The following is a 16573-nucleotide window of genomic DNA, read 5'->3' on the forward strand; positions in this document are numbered from 1 at the left end:
GGTTCAAGCTTAACGTTAAAGTGCTCAGATTGATAAATATACAAATATATCGCCATAGCCGAATGGGTAGAACTGCGCCTTCAAATTGCGGGGGCAGAAGTACCATTCCCGACTAGTCTGAGCGAGGCTGATGAATCATAACTAATAAGATTATATCAATCAAAAATAATAACAGATTAAAAATAACAATGTGTAAATCGTGAGAGTTGAGACGTCGTTCCAGCTAGAATTATAAATACTAGGACTATTTTACAGTAAAACAACACAAATATAAACAGTTTCGCTTCATTTCTTTTTTTCAAATCTTCGACAAAAAAGGACAATGGAAAAACTTGGACAACTTGATTTAATTGCCGGAATGTTCAATTAAAATATGTTGGTGGCTTATAATGTCACTTTGGTTAAAATTTTTGACTTTATTTATTGGCTTAGATAAAAGTGAGCCGAGTGGTATTTATTTATTACCGATAGATGGAAATCAAGGAGATGTCCAACTTAGTCTCTTCTGTTTTCTTTTTTCTTATAAAAGATGTAATCAGCTTGGCGCTATTAGAATATATATATATATATATATATATATATATATATATATATATATATATATATATATATATATATATATATATATATATATATATATATATATATATATATATATATATATATATATATATATATATATATATATATATATATATATATATATATATATATATATATATATATATATATATATATATATATATACTTTGAAGTAAAAAGAATAATATTTTACTTTGAAAAAAACCATTATCATATACATATGATAATGGTTGTTTTGGTACAGCTTATCCTTTGGGACTAAATGATCGTGTAGCAAAATATGGTGACATGTCTCATGTTGTTGTTAAATGTATTGATGGTTTTATGGACCATCCTTCTTTTACTTGTCCTACTAAACGTAAAAAACGATCGAGAGGACATAGGAAAAATAATAGAAAAAATGAATTAGATGTATATATGCTTTCCATAGATCTATGCCGGCTACTTGAATCTAGGGGTATGAATTCTGTAATGAAATGTCTAAATAATTTATCCAAGAGGAATTTAATCAAACTTTTCTGGATTTTTGAGAATAATACAGCTCTTGATTATAATTTTAAAGTAATATGTGATACAATTTGCATTCTAACTAAAACGAAATTTATTTCAAAAAAGAAAAAGTTCGATAAGATTAGTAATAAGGATAACAGATTATATTTACCTATTAATTTTACTTGTAAGCAGATTGAAGATATTAATTTACCAGAAATATTAAATCAGTGGCATGTGAAACAGGCCCTTCCCAGTAATTTGAATTATAATGATAGTCCAGTTTTAACTTATAAATTTTCAAAAGCTATTGGGCAAATTATTTTTAATTACAATTTAATGCTAAAAAGATTAGATAGTGATATAAATTGGAAACCGGTTTGTAATTGTAAGCAACTTGGCCCATTTGTAAATCTTACTTACAAACATGTAAGTTACAATTTACAGTAAGTTACAGTAAGTTACATTCTTACTTAAAAACATGCAAAAATTACTTACATACATGTTATAACAGGGGACTTGTCAATAATAAATCAAGATGATCTTCAAATTATAATGAATAAAGGGGCTAATATCCGTCTTTCTTATCATCTGAAATCATCGAGTGTTCTTGATGGCTTGGAAAATGATTTTGATTTATTTATTGATAAGTGGTGTAAGAAAGAGAATAAAAATAAAGAGAGTTTTCAAAGTTAGAAGAATTTAATTATTAGTAGAATAAGAAATAAAAAATATTCTAACTTAAAAAATAGTAACACTAAATCATTATTTTATAATGCGAAGATTAAACAAGCAATTGCTAATCTAAAGAATGAATTTGTAATTTTGCCAGTGGATTAAGCTAATAATAATTTCGCCATAATTTGTCAGAAGCTGTATTGTGATATCTTAAAAAGGGAGTTATGCACAACTAATGTTTACGAAAAGGTAAATATAGAGGATGAGAATTTAATTGAAAAGACTGAAGAAACACTTTTTAATAATTTTAATATTAAAATAAATGACAATGATAAAAAGTTGCCTTTCCTATATTGGGCTGTAAAATTTCATAAGAATCCCCCTAAACAACGGTTTATTGCTAGAGCAGCTAAATGTCCAACCCGCATTGCTGCTACTGACCTCTCTTTAATTTTAAATGAAATTGTAAACCTATAAACTTATAACCTATTGTTCTGGTATTAAAATTTTTCGAATTTTAATTCATATTGGAGTGTTAATAATTCACTGCAGGTGATAGATTCTTTAACAATGGTTTCAGCTAAAAGAATTGAGTCTTTCGATTTTACGACAACGTATACTAATTTATCACTTAATGTAGTGTTTGATAATTTATAAACTGTTATCAAGAAATCTTTCCTCTTATCTAGTAAATGATTCTTAAAAATAGACACTTATAATAAAAAAGCTATATGGACAAATTGCTTTAATACTACAGTTAACTTGAGATGTTACAGCTTGGATATGATTTTTGAGTTATTAGAATTTGTTTTATACAATACTTATATAAGATTTGGTGGTGATTTGTACAAGCAAATTGTGGGAATTAATTGGGGGGGAATGCAAGTCCATTTATAGCTGACTTGTTTTTAAGTCAACTAGAATATAAATATATGATGGATAAGAAAAATCCAAATAATTTAAAACATGTTTTGTCAAATAATATAAGATATTTAGATGATATTTTGGTCTTAAATTGTAAAGATTTCATTGATATTACTAAAAATATATATCCATCAGAGCTTATTCTTGAACCTAGTCATGGCGCTGGTCATGAAGATCATTTCTTAGATTTAAATATTAATATTTGTGATAATAATAAATTAAGTTTTAAAATGTATAATAAAACGGATGATTTTGATTTTGAAGTGATTAGTTTCCCATTCCCTGAAAGTAATATACACTCAAATATCACATATTCAGCGTTTTTCTCACAGTTACTTCGTTATACAAGGATTTGTAGTAATTATGTTGATTTTGAAAATAGATGTAAAATCTTAAGCCAAAAAATGATATCAAGAGGTTTTTCTGCAAATAAATTAACTTGGCAATTTAAAAAATTTAGTTTTCATTATAACGAACTTTTAAATAAATATCAAAAGAATCATCTAGAAATACTTAAAGAAATTTTCAACTAATTTCGGAGGTTCTAGAAATGATGTTGCAGCGCCATCTATTTTGAATTGTGTTTCTAATTTAGCGGATTTTTTTAAAAATTAGCCACATGGTAAATGTGAATTCTATAATTGTTTAGTTCATTCCGGTTTTTTGTAATGTGTTAATATTTGTGATTTGGTAAAATTTATTATATTTAGTTTACCTATTGTTGCTAAAAAGAGGGATATATTAACAGGATAAGTTTGTTTTGGTGTTACTTGGTTGTTTTACATTTGCTGCTGTTTTTTTTTCTTTCATAGGCATGTATTTTGGGGGTGATACCTGACACGGTGATGCCATGGATATTCTGTGGTAGCCACAACACTTGGCTGGGTAGAGAATTTAAAGTGGCGAAACCCTATAGGCCAGTGTATTCTCCTGATGAGGCCTTGTGTTGGGTTGTTGCCTCTGAATTATTTGTCTTTATTATTTTTTTTTATTGTTTGGTAAATGACGACTTATACTTATTGACGACATGACTGCCTGTCCATGGATTATTCTTTATGGTTGATTGTGTGTGGCTATGCTGTTTGACCTATGTGATTGTATGGATGAGTAGGGTTAAGGCCTCATTCAAGTGCTGGTCTATATTAATCACTAATTTAGGAAAACAGTCTTCCTTTTCTCTTTCTGTCTCTCTTTTTTTTGTGTGTGTGTTTGTGCTGTTGCATTGGTGATTTCTCTTTTCAAGATATATGTATATATATATATATATATATATATATATATATATATATATATATATATATATATATATATATATATATATATATATATATATATATATATATATATATATACGTATATATATATATATATATATACATATATATATATATATATATATATATATATATATATATATATATATATATATATATATATATATATATATATATATATATATATATATATATATATATAAGATACCAACAGCACCCGGTGTTCACAGGCGGTCACCCATCCAAGTACTGACCGGGCCCGACGTTGTGTGATTTCCAGGATCTGACGAGATTGGGTACTTTCAACGTGGTATGGCCGTTGGCTGCGAAATACTTATATAAGATTTGGTGGTGATTTGTACAAGCAAATTGTTGGAATTCCCATGGGGGGGGGGGGGGAATGCCAGCCCATTTATAGCTGACTTGTTTTTAAGTCAACTAAAAAATAAATATATGATGGATAACAATAATCCAAATAATTTAAAACATGTTTTGTCAAATAATAAAAGATATTTAGATGATATTTTGGTCTTAAATTTTAAGGATTTCATTGATATTTCTAAAAACATATATCCATCAGAGCTTATTCTTGAACCTAGTCATGGCACTGGTCATGAAGATCATTTCTTAGATTTAAATATTAATATTTGTGATAATAATAAATTAAGTTTTAAAATGCATAATAAAACGGATGATTTTGATTTTGAAGTAATTAGTTTCCCTTTCCCTGAAAGTAATATACACTCAAATATCACATATTCAGCGTTTTTATCACAGTTACTTTGTTATGCAAGGATTTGTAGTAATTATATTGATTTTAAGAATAAATGTAAAATCTTAAGCAAAAAATTGATATCAAGAGGTTTTTCTGCAAATAAATTAACTTGGCAATTTAAAAAATTTAGTTTTCATTATAACGAACTTTTAAATAAATATCAAAAGAATTATCTAGAAATACTTAAAGAAATTTTCAACTAATTTCGGAGGTTCGAGAAATGTTGTTGCAGCGCCATTTATTTTGAATTGTGTTTCTAATTGAGCGGATTTGTTTTAAAATTAGCCACATGGTAAAGATGAATTCTATAATTGTTTAGTTCATTCAGGTTTTTTGCAATGTGTTAATATTTGTGATTTGGTAAAAATTTTTATATTTAGTTTACCTACGTTTGTTAAAAAGAGGGATATATTAACAGGTTAAGCTTGTTTTGGTGTTACTTGGTTGTTTTACATTTGCTGGTTTTTTTCTTTCATAGGTATGTATTTTGGGGGTGATACCTGACACGGGGATGCCATGGATATTCTCTGGTAGCAACAACACTTGGAACACTTGGCTGGGTAGAGAATTTAAATTGGCGAAACTCTATATAGGCCAGTGTATTCTCCTGATGAGCCCTTGTGTTGGGTTGCTGCCTCTGAATTATTTGTCTTTATTATGTTTTCTATTGTTTGGTAAATGACGACTTATACTTATTGACGACATTACTGCCCGGCCATGGATTATTCTTTATGGTTGATTGTGTATGGCTATGCTGTTTGACCTATGTGATTATGTGGATGAGTAGGGTTAAGGCCTCATTCAAATTCTGGTCTATATTAATCACTAATTTAGGAAAACAGTCTTCCTTTTCTCCCTTCTGTCTCTCTTTTTTTTGTGTTTGTGCTGTTGCATTGGTGATTTCTCTTTTCATGATATTATTCCAGGTTGGATCCAGTGCTGGTGTAGAAATTTTTTTTAGTTTTCTCCCCGACAGACCTTTACCCTGGTCCAGGTTTTTAACCTGATATTGTTAATTATTGGTGAGATGGCACTTATGCAAATTTCATGGTCTTTCATGTTTTTGTTTGTGTATTTATTGACCTATTGACCTATTGACCTTGGCATGTTTTTTGGACTTTGATTGTTGGATGTTGATTTGGATTTTGGTTTGTTTTGGATTTATTTTCAATAAGTTTTTATGCAACAAAACACAAATATTAGCCTCGGAAATCGGAACGATTTTTTGAAAGTTAGTAAGTGTAAGAGTCTTTGTTTTCTTTGCCAAGATCATTTTGTCCCACGGACTTCTGTTAAGAGTACATTGTATAATGAAAATTCTGCATGCAAGTTACGTGGTAATGTTAACTGTAGAACAATCAATGTAATTTACCTATTAGAATGTAATAAATGCTGCCTACAATATGCGGGGGAAACAACTAATAATATATATATATAAAAGATTTTCTGGACATAAGACAACAGTTAATAATGAAAAAACTAATAACTATCTAGTTTAACATTGTAATAAAGGTAAATGTTCCTTATCAGATATAACTGTCACAATTTTGGAAAATTTAAAATTAGAAAATTTAAATAAAGAAGTGAAGAATAATAGACTACGTAAACAGGAGGATTTCTGGATCCATATTCTTGGTACAGCTTATCCTTTTGGGCTAAAAGATCGTGTAGCAATATATGGTGACATGTCTCATGTTGTTGTTAAATGTATTGATGGTTTTATGGACCATCCTTCTTTTACTTGTCCTACTAAACGTAAAAAACGATCGAGAGGACATAGGAAAAATAATAGAAAAAATGAATTAGATGTACATATGCTTTCTATAGATCTATGCCAACTACTTGAATCTAGGAAATGATTTCTGTAATAAAATGTCTAAATAATTTATCCAAGAGGAATTTAATCAAACTTTTCTGGATTGTTAAGAATAATACAGCTCTTGATTATAATTTTAAAGTAATATGTGATACAATTTGCATTCTAACTAAAACGATATTTATTTCAAAAAAGAAAAAGTTCGATAAGATTAGTAATAAGGATAACAGATTATATTTACCTATTAATTTTACTTGTAAAAAGATTGAAGATATTAATTTACCAGAAATTTTAAATCAGTGGCATGTGAAACAGGCCCATCCTAGTAATTTGAACTATAATGATAGTCCAGTTTTAACTTATAAATTTTCAAAAACCATTGGGCAAATTATTTTTAATTATAATTTAATACTAAAAAGATCAGATAGTGATATAAATTGGAAACCGGTTTGTAACTGTAGGCAACTTGGCCCATTTGTAAATCCTACTTACAAACATTTTATAACAGGGGACTTGTCAATAATAAAGCAAGATGATCTTCAAATTATAATGAATAAAGGGGCTAATTTCCGTCTTTCTCATCATCTGAAACCATCGAGTGGTCTTGATGGCTTGGAAAATGATTTTGATTTATTTATCGATAAGTGGTGTAAGAAAGAGAATAAAAATAAAGAGAGTTTTCAAAGTTGGAAGAATTTGATTATTAGTAGAATAAGAAATAAAATATATTCTAACTTAAGAAATAGTAACACTAAATCATTATTTTATAATGCGAAGATTAAACAAGCAATTGCTAATCTAAAGAATGAATTTGTAATTGTGCCAGTGGATAAAGCTAATAATAATTTTGCCATAATTTGTCAGAAGTTGTATTGTGATATCTTAAAAAGGGAGTTATGCACAGCTATTGTTTACGAAAAGGTAAATATATAGAATGAGAATTTAATTGAAAAGACTGAAGAAATACTTTTTAAAAATTTTAATATTAAAATAAATGACAATGATAAATAGTTCCCTTTCCTATATTGGACTGTAAATTTTCATAAGAATCCCCCTAAACCACGGTTTATTACTGGAGCAGCTAAATGTCCACCACGCATTGCTGCTACTGAACTCGCTTTAATTTTAAAGGAAATGGTAAATAAACTTAAAACCTATTGTTCTGGTATTAAAAAATTTTCGAATTTTAATCCATATTGGAGTGTTAATAATTCACTGCAGGTGATAGATTCTTTAACAATGGTTTCAGCTAAAAGAATTGAGTCTTTCGATTTTGCGACAATGTATACTAATTTATCACTTAATATAGTGTTTGATAATTCAAAAACTGTTATCAAGAAATCTTTCCTCTTATCTAGTAAAAGGTTCTTATAAATAGACACTTATAATAAAAAGCAATATGGACAAATTGCTTTAATACTACAGTTAACTTGAGATGTTACAGCTTGGATATGATTTTTGAGTTATTAGAATTTGTTTTATACAATACTTATATAAGATTTGGTGGTGATTTGTACAAGCAAATTGTGGGAATTCCCACGGGGGGGGGGGGAATGCCAGCCCATTTATAGCTGACTTGTTTTTAAGTCAACTCTAATATAAATATATGATGGATAAGAATAATCCAATTAATTTAAAACATGTTTTGTCAAATAATAAAAGATATTTAGATGATATTTTGGTCTTAAATTGTAAGGATTTCATTGATATTTCTAAAAATATATATCCATAAGAGCTTATTCTTGAACCTAGTCATGGCGCTGGTCATGAAGATCATTTCTTAGATTGAAATATTAATATTTGTGATAATAATAAATTAAGTTTTAAAATGTATAATAAAACGGATGATTTTGATTTTGAAGTGATTAGTTTCCCATTCCGTGAAAGCTACACTCAAATATCACATATTCAGCGTTTTTCTCACAGTTACTTCGTTATGCAAGGATTTGTAGTAATTATATTGATTTTAAAAATAGATGTAAAATCTTAAGCCAAAAATTGATATTAAGAAGTTTTTGCAAAAAAATTAACTTGGCAATTTAAAAAATTTAGTTTTCATTAAAACGAACTTTTAAGTAAATATCAAAAGAATTATCTAGAAATACTTAAAGAAATTTTCAACTAATTTCGGAGGTTCGAGAATGTTGTTGCAGCGCCATTTATTTTAAATTGTGTTTCTAATTGAGCGGATTTTTTTAAAAATTAGCCACATGGTAAAGATGGATTCTATAATTGTTTAGTGAATTCATGTTTTTTGCAATGTGTTATTATTTGTGATTTGGTAAAATTTATTATATTTAGTTTACCTATTGTTGTTAAAAAGAGGGATATATTAAAAGGATAAGCTTGTTTTGTCAAATAATAAAAGATATTTAGATGATATTTTGGTCTTAAATTTTAAGGATTTCATTGATATTTCTAAAAATATACATACATCAGAGCTTATTCTTGAGCCTAGTCATGACGCTGGTCATGAAAATCATTTCTTAGATTTAAATATTAATATTTGTGATAATAATAAATTAAGTTTTAAAATGTATAATAAAACGGATGATTTTGATTTTGAAGTGATTAGTTTCCCATTCCCTGAAAGTAATATACACTCAAATATCACATATTCAGCGTTTTTCTCACAGTTACCTCGTTATGCAAGGATTTGTAGTAATTATATTAATTTTAAAAATAGATGTAAAATCTTAAGCCAAAAATTGATATCAAGAGGTTTTTCTGCAAATAAATTAACTTGGCAATTTAAAAAATTTAGTTTTCATTATAACGAACTTTTAAATAAATATCAAAAGAATTATCTAGAAATACTTAAAGAAATTTTCAACTAATTTCGGAGGTTCGAGAAATGTTGTCGCAGCGCCATTTATTTTGAATTGTGTTTCTAATTGAGCGGATTTTTTTTAAAATTAGCCACATGGTAAAGATGAATTCTATAATTGTTTAGTTCATTCAGGTTTTTTGCAATGTGTTAATATTTGTGATTTGGTAAAAATTTTTATATTTAGTTTACCTACGTTTGTTAAAAAGAGGGATATATTAAGAGGTTAAGCTTGTTTTGGTGTTAATTGGTTGTTTTACATTTGCTGTTTTTTTCTGTCATAGGCATGTATTTTGGGGGTGATACCTGACAAGGGGATGCCATGGATATTCTGTGGTAGCCACAACACTTGGCTGGGTAGAGACTTTAAAGTGGTGAAACCCTAAATAGGCCAGTGTATTCTCCTGATGAGCCCTTGTGTTGGGTTGTTGCCTCTGAATTATTTGTCTTTATTATTTTTTTTTATTGTTTGGTAAATGACGACTTATACTTATTGACGACATGACTGCCTCTCCATGGATTATTCTTTATGGTTGATGGTCTATGGCTATGCTGTTTGACCTATGTGATTGTATGGATGAGTAGGGTTAGGGCCTCATTCAAGTGCTGGTCTATATTAATCACTAATTTAGGAAAACAGTCTTACTTTTCTCCTTCTGTCTTTCTTTTTTTGTGTGTTTGTGCTGTTGCATTGGTGATTTCTCTTTTCATGATATATACAAAAAAAGATGCCAACAGCACCCGGTGTTCCCAGGCGGTCAAACATCCAAGCACTGACCGGTCCGACGTTGTGTGATTTCCAGCAACTGACGAGGTACTTTCAACGTGGTATGGCCGTTGGCTGAGAAGTTTTGTAAAAAAAGATTGTTGGTCTACAAACTGAAAAGAAATAAAATGCCTAGTCTTAGAGTCATGAACAAAGGTTTTTAGTAGACAAATATTTAAAAAGAATCCAAATTTGTTTATTAATTCTTTTTCTTAAAACAAACCTTCATTCCTTCAGAAAAAAATGACAAGCCCCCCAAAATGTTTTTACCTTTGAGATGACTACCCTATGGCCTGATAGGCTAGTTTAGACCAGTCGAATTAGAGGGTCTTTGAAACCTTATTAATTGTAACAAAATAATTTAGCCTCAAATATATATTTGGATTTTGTTTGGGGTATAATTTAAGGATTTTTAAGGAAAATATCTCCCCAGCCTCCGGTAAATTCGTGTCCTTTGTTACTAGATAAATGTGAAAGTTTTCCTTTTCACTAAGAGCATCCTTAATTTCATAGCCTTTTCCATTCCGGGAGTGGTTAGATGCTATAGAGTTATTCAATGAATTTGTAGCGCTGAAAAGGGCTGTTGGTTAATTTAGGGAAGGTCTTGGAACTAAAATTAGATTCATTTAGGCCTTTGCCGGTTTTTCAGTCATCTTTGGTAGAAGGACTGCTTGAATATTTGGAAAAACGCCTCCTTGGGTAATGGTAACCCCCGATTGTAGCTTAAGCAGTTCTTCATCGTTTCTAATGGCTAGCTTTAGGTGACGAGGAATGATACGAGTTTTTCGTTATCTCGTGCAGTATTACCAGCAAGCTCATCAATACTCCATCACCGCTGCAAGGTAAACGTGTGCCCCGGCATTTTCTCGCTGTACATATTTGCCCTTTCTCAGAAGACGGTGGATCCTTCCCACTGAGAATTGGAAACATGCCCTGTTTGAAAGGGACTTTTGCCTTTCCCTTAACTTTTCCACCTTTTTCTCTTCCTGACATTATTTCTAGGTTACGGAATTCACTTAGACTCTTCTTGAGGGCTTCTTCTTCGAAATTGTCAAACACATTATCATAGCCAAAAAACATGAGAAAACACGAGAACATTGAAACTTGAAAAATATGAGATTTCGCATGAGAATTTTCTTTTTCAATATTTTGAATTCAGGGTTCAAACTAAACCCAAATTTGGCAGCGAGCAATACATCACTCATTTCTATTTAAACTCAGCTTTCAACTTAAAAAAAAGGCAAATCAGGAATTAACCCACTTATTAGGATTGTATAAAAATGAGTCTATTTTTCGGGGGGTATTTTGGGATTTATTAGACTGGCAGAAATTGGCTTTCGGTGTCTTTCGCTTTTCATTAGATAGTTTGGATCTTGTTTAATCCCGCGTCGAATCTTATAATTTAATTTTGAAATAATTATGCCTCTTTGAGTCATACCTTTTTTTTCACCGTACACTACGCTGTTTAACGTAATTTCGCCTGTTTGTTTAATCCATCTAGTGGCCCTTGAAAGGGCCGTTGGTTAAGATGCTATTGCGGTGAACTAGGGAACTTAAGCTCTCTCGCCACGGATACGACGGGCAAATTGAATATCTTTCGGCATGATGGTCATCCTTTTGGCGTGAATGACACACAAGTTGGTATCCTCAAAATCCTACTAAATACGCCTCGCTGGCTTCTTGTAAGGCCATCACAGCCGAAATCTGGACCCTCAAGTCAGTTTTGAAATCCTGGGCAATCTCTCGCACAAGTCTCCGAAAGGGCAATTTCCTTATTAACAGTTCGGTACTCTTTTGAAAGCGACGAATTTCTCTCAGGGCTACGGTTGCAGGCCTGTATCTGTGTGGTTTTTTCACCCCTGCGGTAGCAGGAGCCGACTTACATGCTGCCTTGGTCGCAAGCTGCTTTCTAGGTGCCTTTCCGCCCGTTGATTTTCTTGCAGTTTGTTTTGTCCTAGCCATGTTGATAGTTTGCCTCTCTTTAAAAGAATCAGTGTTGCCAGATTAGACGGAGAGGATCATGCTTTCTTGAGCCCAAAAATATGCTTTTTTGGACAGATTTATGCTACACTTCTATATTTTCCCAGGTTTCACGAAAAATTTGATCAGTTAAGACGAGTCGAATTCTTTCTTATGTTAATAAAGGTTCTGTAAAGTAAAGTAAAGAATACGGCATTAGACTTTACAGTCCAAACCGTTCGTGCTGATCTCCGTTCCTTGGCCCAATTTGGTTCACGTTTTTCGTCTTTTTTCGCAGGTCGTCTTCCATCTAGAAGAGGATGACGACATTTGTAAACCATAGCGTCTTACATCATCATCGAAATTTTACTTCAGATACATTAAAAATAGAAGGAAAAAACGTGGTTCATTTCAATGATCTTCTTCATCTTCGCTTTCGGATTTCGCTATGTAGAGGTTCTCGGTATTATGGAGCTTGATCTGATTGTCTGTAGGGGCATATTTGTAGCAAACGGTTTCTTTTGTTCTTAGTCGTGATTTTGTGACCGACACAGCTTCAATATTATTTCTTTCTTTCTTATTTCTTTCAATCATTCTGTCTTCAACCTACTCCGCTTTTTTTTGTCTTGACATCACTTACCCAAGAAAAAAATTCTTTTTGAGCCTGATTTCGAAGGTGGTAGGGAAGGCACCCTCTCGACAAGTTCTGCCAGATCTCGAAAACTCTTTCGTCGGTAAAGTTTCTCATTTCGGGCGTTTTTCTCCAAATCAAGTCTGTAGTAATTTTTCTCATATCTTTCTTTTCAGAGTCACTAAAAGCATGTGGCAGCTTGTGCCACTGGGAGTCAATATCTGTGAATTTTTGCATGATACTTGGAAATCGGTTCACTTCGACACCTAGTGACGGAATACTGGTTCTTTCACTTCCAAGGGTCATCTTGGGATTAATAAACTGAAGGGACTTCATAAAAGGATCACCGTACGGGAAGCACTTGAGCGTCTGTTTCGCCGTGGTAATGTAGAAATCTAGACACCTAAACACTGTGCAGAAAATTTTACTTTAGTTTGGTCGAAAAATTATAACCATGTTGATTGATAACCATAACCATCTTAAATTGATAAACCATCTTTTTAGTTCGTTTTATTGAGTTGACTTTATGTGTTGTTCTACATCGTCTTAAATTATGCTACGATTTTGCTCTCTTAAGGAGGATTATGCTTGGATGCTTTTGGTTCCTAATTATGCTACGTTCCGCATAATTATAATACATCTGACAACACTGAAAATAATGAACAAACGAATCAATACCTAGTGGCTATATCTATACGGAGCGCCAGCCGCGCGCGCGACAGAGTCTCATTTTCACGAGATGGATTTTATTAATATAAATGGAGTGGGCTTTGAAGGAAATTTCTTAGTTTGACAAAAACTTTACAGCTGTTGATGACTCGGAATCAGTTGAAAAAAGAATGATTGAAAGAAATAAGAAAGAAAGAAAGAATATTGAAGCCGTGTTGGTCACAAAATCACGACTAAGAACATAAGATACAGTTCGCTGCAAATATGTCCCTACATACAATCAGATCAAGCTCCATAATACCGAGAATCTCTACATAGCCATCCCACCCCCTGGTCAAGAAGTCAAATCCGATAAAGAAGATGAAGAAGATCATTGAATATGAACCGCGTTTTTTCCTTCTATTGTTAATGTATCTGAAGTAAAATTTTGATGATGATGTAAGACACTATTGTTTTCAAATGTCGTCAACCGCTTCGATTACACACATATATATATATATATATATATATATATATATATATATATATATATATATATATATATATATATATATATATATATATATATATATATAAAAGAAAGATGCCAACAGCACCCGGTGTTCCCAGGCGGTCACTCATCCAAGTATTGACCGGGCCCGACGTTGGGTGATTTGCAGGATCTGAAGAGACTGGGTACTTTCAACGTGGTATGGCCGTTGGCTGAGAAATTTTGTAACAAAATGATTGTTTGTCTACAGACTGAAAAGAAATAAAATGCCTAGTTTTAGAGTCATGAACCAAGGATTTTAATAGACAAATATTTAAAAAGAATTAAAATACGTTTATTAATTCTTTTTCTTAAAACAAACCTTTATTCCTTCTGAAAAAAAAATGACAAGCCCCCCAAAATGTTTCTATCTTTGAGAAGACTACCCTATGGCTTCCTACCCTAATTTGGATCAGTCGAATTAGAGGGTCTTTGAAACTTTATTAATTGTAACAAAATAGTTTAGCTTCAAATATATATTTAGATTTTGTTAGGGTATAATTTAAGGAATTTTAAGGAAAATATCTCCCCAGCCTCCGGTAAATTCGTGTCCTTTGTTAATAGATAAATATGAAAGTTTTACTTTTCAAATTCAGCATCCTTAATTTCATAGGTTTTTCCATTCCGGGAGTGGTAAGATGCTATAGAGTGATTCAATGAATTTGTAACCCTGAAAAGGGCCGTTGGTTAATTTATGGTAGGTCTTGAAGCTAAAATTAGATTCATTTAGGCCTTTGCCGAATTTTCAGTCTTCTTTGGTAGAACGAATGCTTGAATATTTGGCAAAACGCCTCCTTGGGCAATGGTAACCCCCGACAATAGCTTGTTCAGTTCTTCATCGTCTCTATTGGCTAGCTGAAGGTGACGAGGAATGAAACAAGTTTTTTTTTTCTCGTGTAGCATTACCATTAAGCTCATGAATACACCATCACCGCTGCAAGGTAAACGGGTGCCCCTGTACCAACTCCCTCTGCATATTTGCCCTTTCTCAGAATACGGTGGATCCTTCCCACTGGGAATTGGAGACCTGCCCTGTTTGAACGGCACTTTGCGTTTCCCTTCACTTTTCCACCTTTTCCTCTTCCTGATGTGGTTTCTAAGTTACAGAATTCACTCGGACTCTTCTTGATCACAAACAAATTGAAAATGATGCCTCTTCTTGAAAGCAAAAATAATTTATACTCCAGCCGGCGAACTGAGTTCCTCTGACAAAAGAATTGTGCGCGAACTGTAGTTGGTATATAAACGGGTCAAAATTTGTAAAAGCTATTCATTTGACAATTGGATTTCGTTAAGGCATCTTTTAACCATGGCTCCAAAAACTTCAGCAAAGAAAGCTGGTAAGGCGTAGAAAAATATCAGTAAAACTGATAAGAAAAGGAAACGAAAGAGGAAGGAAAGCTAGGCCTTTTACATTTACAAAGATCTTAAGCAAGTGCATCCCGACACTGGTGTTTCTAGAAAGGCAATGATCATCATGAACAGCTTTGTCAATGACATCTTTGAAAGGATTGCTGCGGAAGCCTCTCGTCTAGCTCACTACAGAAAGAGGTCCACCATCACTATCAGAGAATTTCAAACTTCTGTGATGCTGCTACTACCCGGAGAACTTGCCAAGCACGCTGTTAGTGAAGACACTAAAGCTGTAACAAAATACACAAGCTCCAAATAAGGGGATCTCTCCCGACTATTTGTGCTCAATCAGCCGAACCCTCTCAAATAGCCCTTTTAAGGGCTAACACCTTATTTCAAATGCTCAGTTCACTACGACATCTAGTGACGGAATACTGGTTCTTTCAGTTCCCAGGGCCATCTTGGGATTAACAAACTAAAGGGACTTCAGAAAAGGATCACCGTGCGGGAAGCGCTTGAGTGTCTGTGTCGCTGCAGTAATGTAGAAACCTAAACACCTAAACGCTGTGCAGAAAATTTTACTTTAGTTTGGTCTTTATTATATCTATACAGTGCGCAAGCCGCGCGACAGAGTTACATTTTGACGGGAAAGACTTTAATAATATAAATTGAGCGGGCTTTGAAGGAAATTTCTTAGTTTGGCAAAAACTTTACAGCTGTTGACGACTCCACTGAATTTAATACGACAGGAAGAGGAAAAGGAGGAAAGAGGCTTGGAAAAGGAGGCACAGAACATCATCGCAAAGTTCTTCGTTAAAATATCCAGGGTATCGCAAAGCCAGTTATCAGAAGACTGGCTCGCCACGGTGGTGTAAAACGTATATCTGGCCTAATTTACGAGGAAACCAGAGGTGTTCTTAAAGCTTTTCTCGAAAATGTTATTCGTGATGCTGTCACCTACGCAGAACATGCCAAGAGAAAGACAGTAACAAAGGAAAAGAATTTACCAGAGGCTGGGGAGATATTTTCCTTGAAAATCCTTAAATTATACCCCAACAAAATTAAAAATATAGATTTGAGGCTAAACTATTTTTTTAAAACTAATAAAGTTTCAAAGACCCTCTAATTCAACTGATCTAAACTAGCCTAGGAAGCCATAGGGTAGTCATCTCAAAGGTAGAACTATTTTGGGGGGCTTTCCATTTTTTTCAGAAGGAATAAAGGTTTTTTTTAAGAAAAAGAATTAATAAACATATTTTGATTCTTTTTAAATATTTGTCTACTAATTACCTTGGTTCATG

At 32.1% G+C, this 16573-nt stretch overlaps 1 long non-coding RNA gene and 2 pseudogenes across 4 annotated transcripts in view; 1 reads left to right on the forward strand and 2 right to left on the reverse strand.

Annotated features, from left to right (window-relative positions):
- The window catches only part of LOC136028842 (uncharacterized), a 98513-nt gene that overhangs the window by 67966 nt on the left and 13974 nt on the right, over nt 1-16573 (forward strand). For 2 of the 4 annotated variants that reach the window (XR_010617888.1, XR_010617887.1), the window contains one exon: nt 12898-13827. The exons of the other annotated variants lie outside the window; for them this stretch is intronic. This is a non-coding gene — a long non-coding RNA (uncharacterized LOC136028842). Of the gene's footprint in view, nt 1-12897; nt 13828-16573 lie in introns of those variants that run through there. 4 annotated transcript variants of the gene reach the window in all.
- Nucleotides 4153-4271, reverse strand: LOC136029759 (5S ribosomal RNA; annotated as a pseudogene).
- LOC136029766 (5S ribosomal RNA) lies at nt 13975-14093 on the reverse strand (annotated as a pseudogene).

Source organism: Artemia franciscana, chromosome 7 (assembly GCF_032884065.1).
Source record: "Artemia franciscana chromosome 7, ASM3288406v1, whole genome shotgun sequence".
NCBI lineage: Eukaryota > Metazoa > Arthropoda > Branchiopoda > Anostraca > Artemiidae > Artemia > Artemia franciscana.